General features: G+C 43.1%; 1 pseudogene; it reads right to left on the reverse strand.

Moving 5' to 3' along the window:
* Positions 1-1857: 1857 nt before the first annotated feature.
* On the reverse strand, positions 1858-4376 carry LOC120290462 (annotated as a pseudogene).
* Positions 4377-4674: the final 298 nt, after the last annotated feature.

The following is a 4674-nucleotide window of genomic DNA, read 5'->3' on the forward strand; positions in this document are numbered from 1 at the left end:
AAAAGAACTTTGGGTTTATTCCCAAAATTAACTTCACAATGAACCATCTCATCCAACTATGAGAATAACTTCTTTCAGCAAGACATATGATTATTGCACCTAGTATTAAGGTATGAGATGTTATTGTCCACAATGCTTGAGTCATCCTTCTTGCATACTAGCACCATGCTTTCGTCATCATCAACTACATGCGCCTATTCTACCTGCTTGTATGTGACCTTTGCTTTGCATTTAGACTTGTAATGTACGAATTTGTTACACTTAAAACAGTTTACTTTTAATTTGTCATGTGTTTTATTTTTTTCCAAAGGAATTCAAATGTCCACGTCTGCACCCTCAACCACATTCATGATCTCAGCCATCTTGATAGCCTTTTCAGCTTGATTGAGTGACCGATTCTACAATGCTTGCTCGGGATTTGAATTAATGGACTTTTGACGCATTCTTTTCTCATTCAATCACAATGAACCCATCAACTACTCCAACATCATGGTTGACACATCTTGCCCTTCTTCAATCGCTGCAACAACGTAGGCAAATCTTTTGGTCAAAGACCTTAAGATTTTTTCTACAACACACACATCTTGGAGTTCTTCACCATTAACTCTTAATTGGTTAACAATGGTCTGCATAAGATCAAAGTACACTAAGATTGATTCAAAGTCATTCATGTGCAAAGACTCAAAATCTCCTTAAGAGTGTTTGAAGCTGCACTCGTCTAACACGATCATCGCCTTTGTAGGATTGTTGCAAAATATCCCACGCTTTCTTTTGGGTTGTTGCGCTCGCTGTTTTTTCAAATATATTTTCCTCAATGACTTAAAGAGATCGCAAACAATACAATTTGATCTTTTTTCCAGGACTCCATCAAAGAATCTTTCTCCTCCTTTCTTTAAGCATTGAATGCTTCAGTATCAACCACTTCGACATAACCATTCTCCACCAGATTCCACAAATCTTGCGATTTGAAAAGAACCATTGTTTGGATGGACCAGTTAGTGAAATTCCTCCTGTTCAACTTTGGAAGTTGCAATTAAATAGAACTGGTGGAAGACATTTCTAACTCAGGTTAGCACCAAAAGAATAATAATAAAATTTGGAAAGTTAGAATAAGAGTACATACAGAAATTGAAGGGAACTTATTGGGAATGCTTCCTTTTTGTGGCTCTGTGCTTATGGCCTAATGTACAAGTCATGACTTCATTCCTTTAGATAAGAATTGAATCTCACAAAGGTCAATGATAACCTTTAATAAAGAAGACATAAAAATCCACACATCATTAAGAAAGAAAGTAAAACAGCTTAATTCGTCGAAGAAAATGAAGCCATCTTGAAGTTTTTATTACTGTTCTTTAATGCTTGCAGCTTTCTCATCCAATGATCGATGTGTACAATCTCACTAATAATCTATTTTATATTATTCCAACAGAAACCTGAAGAAAAAGCATCAGACCTGGTAACTTTGGCTCTTCAGAAATAGCCACCACGGAGGCAGAGGAGAACAACGTGCAGCGACAAAAAAATGGAACTTTTCACAGCATCACCGTGATTGGCAATTTAAACCTTCAGATTCCTCGATCAATGAAACACCAATTCATCCTAGGAGCCTTGTCGGCAGAAGATGCAGAAAGTTCAGAATTTGTAAGTTTCTGATGTGCTGGCCATGCCACATTAATCAGCGAATTAACTATGTATCCAACGAATCCAGGTAGACAACTAACCATAAAACGACTTGTACAAGCAAAAATCACAGTTCTGACTCTCTGCTTACCCCCTTTGTCTACGTATTTATTGTGAAATCTTGAAGCACTGGCTTCATTGCTAGAATCTGACAACAAGATGCTCTCGCTGCATGCACAAAGCAAAAGTAACTTCTTTTGTCCGTCGATTTTGAATACACAAAAACTAGAGAAACCCTAGCCATTGCTTCTTTGTTCTAGACTAAAGGGAGCACACAGCTTAATCAAGTTGTCATATAATTCCACAGAAGAAGACGAGCACCAAGTCTCGCTTGTGTCATTTTCCTCCTCTTCTTCCACACCTTGCCTTCTGACAATCTACCTGACCGGTCCATGAGATGAGCAGAGATATTTTATAATCATCTACTCATGGACAGAGAAATTATCAAGAAAACGACTTTAATATCCGGTAAAATTGCATCCTCTCACTATAGAAGACTCTCCAAAGATCTAAAAGTATTCCAGCTGCGCACGACAAGAATTGTACAGGTGCAGTACAATGCTCTCGCTCTTAGTAAATTTGTTTAGGAGCAGGATTGAAGCCAAAAAACGATTAATCATTAAATCATGTGAAGATAAAAAAACATGCATAATGGAATAATATTCTCGAGATGTAAAAGGCACAAGAGAGAGAAAATCTAGTTGTACTTAATCAAAGGTTCATTCGTTCACGATTCACATAAAGGAAAAACTACACCAGAACCAGCTATGACCAACAAGTCTATAATAAGGAAATATGGCCACTTTCAAGCACCATGAAACCAGATGAAATCACACGAGACCTCTTGACTTTACCACAACGATAACATGCCCGTCTCATCAGAAATCACCACCACGGAGGCAGAGAACAAGGTGCAGTGTGGACTCCCTCCGGATATTGTAATCGGCGAGGGTGCGATCATCCTCCAGCTGCGTCCTGGTGAAGATGAGCCTCTGTTGATCCGGCAGAATCCCCTCCTCGTCCTGAATCTTCGCCTTCACATTGTTGATCTTGTGCAAGCTCTCCACCTCAAGGGTGATCGTCTTGCTGATCAGGGACTTGACGAAGATCTGTATACCTCTCCTCAACCGCAGCACCAGATGGAGCGTGACTCCTTCTGGATGTTGTAGTCGGCAAGGGTACGGCCGCCTTCTGGAGCTGTATAATCGAGAAGATGAGGCACTGCTGATCGGAGGGATGCGGTCCTTATCCTGGATCTTGGCCTTGACGTTGTAAATGGTGTCGGAGCTCACAACCTCGGGAGTGATGGGTCTTGCCTGTTAGAGTTTTGACAAAAATCTGGATGCCTCCGCGAAGCCTGAGGACGAGGTGAAGGGTGAACACCTTCTGGATGTTGTAATCGGCGAAGGTACGACCATCTTCTCGAGCAGTTTGCCCGCGAAGACGAGGCACTGCTGATCGGGAGAGATGCCGTCGTTATCCTGGATCTTGGCCTTGACATTGTCAATGGTGTCGGAGCTCACGACCTCGGGAGTGATGGGTCTTGCCGGTTAGGGTTTTGACGAAGATCTGGATGCCTCCGCGAAGCCTGAGCACGAGGTGAAGGGTGGACTCCTTCTGGATGTTGTAATCGGCGAGGGTACGACCATCTTCTCGAGCTGTTTGCCGGCAAAGATGAGGCACTGCGGATCGGGAGGGATGCCGTCGTTATCCTGGATCTTGGCCTTGACGTTGTCGATGGTGTCGGAGCTCACGGCCTCGGGAGTGATGGGTCTTGCCGGTCAGGATTTTGACGAAGATCTGGATGCCTCCACGAAGCCTGAGGACGAGGTGAAGGGAGGACTCCTTTTAGATGTTGTAGTCGGCGAGGGTGGGGCCGTCTTCTCGAGCTGCTTTCCCGCGAAGACGAGGCGCTGCTGCTCGGGAGGGATGCCCTCCTTATCCTGGATCTTGGCCTTGACATTGTTGATGGTGTCGGCGCTCACGACCTCGAGGGAGATGGGCCTTGCCGGTTAGGGTTTTGACGAAGATCTGCATCTTTGGAGTTCGATGATGAACTGAGAGAGAGAACTGAGGGACAGAGAAATTGATTTCTGGATCCGATGATGAGAAGAAGGTGGAATTGGGAGAGTTTGAAAGTGGAGAAAAGTCGCTGACTAAAGGTCAAGTCGCCGTCGTATAATCCGATGATCGGAAGGAAAAGGTCCGGAAAAAATCAAGAAAGGAGTCTAAGAGCGTTTGGTCTATACGCGCTGGAATCGGTCCAAAGCAGCAAATGGGGAATGTCCGAGGACGCGGAGCTCCATGACCTTTTCTCGGACACTCTGCCTGAAAAGACTCGCCGTGACCAAACGAGAGTGCCTCTCTTGCAATTTTTCTCGTTTTAAATGGGAAGCCAATAAGGACAAGAAATTCCCTTCTCTGCCTGCAGGATTGAAGAATTGTGGAGCACATATTTTTAGCAGAAGAAAATAGCGAGAGAGAGAGAGAGAGAGAGAGAGAGAGTTGCTTTTACCTCCTGCCCTAAAAGCTTAGAAGTTATTCAGGTCCCCGATGGAAGCATTGAGGAGATTCACTATTTTACGTTAATCCGCGGCTCTAGTATGCTGACCACGGGCGGAGGGTGTTTAGGTGCTTCCTCTCACGAGCTACGGCTAGGGCTCGCTCGGATCGCTCCTAATGCCTGGAGTCCTGGACGACGACGCTATACACTGGTTGCTGGCTAATTTGCTGACCTGTTGAGAAAGGACGCTCCCATTTCAATTTTGTGCATACGAAAAGAAAATAGTACTTTAGGACCATTAAATTTAAATGATAACTATAAAAAGCTTCAATATTAGATAACTTCCATTGACAAATTAGAAGTAAAAAATAATTAAGGGTTGTATCATGAGATATCAAATAATATTGTTCGACAAATTATATTCCGTGAGTAGGAAAGAGTAAGAGTGAGATCATGAGTTTACAAAAAAAAGTTGAAATTAGAATAGCATC

This window comes from Eucalyptus grandis, chromosome 1 (assembly GCF_016545825.1).
Source record: "Eucalyptus grandis isolate ANBG69807.140 chromosome 1, ASM1654582v1, whole genome shotgun sequence".
Lineage (NCBI taxonomy): Eukaryota > Viridiplantae > Streptophyta > Magnoliopsida > Myrtales > Myrtaceae > Eucalyptus > Eucalyptus grandis.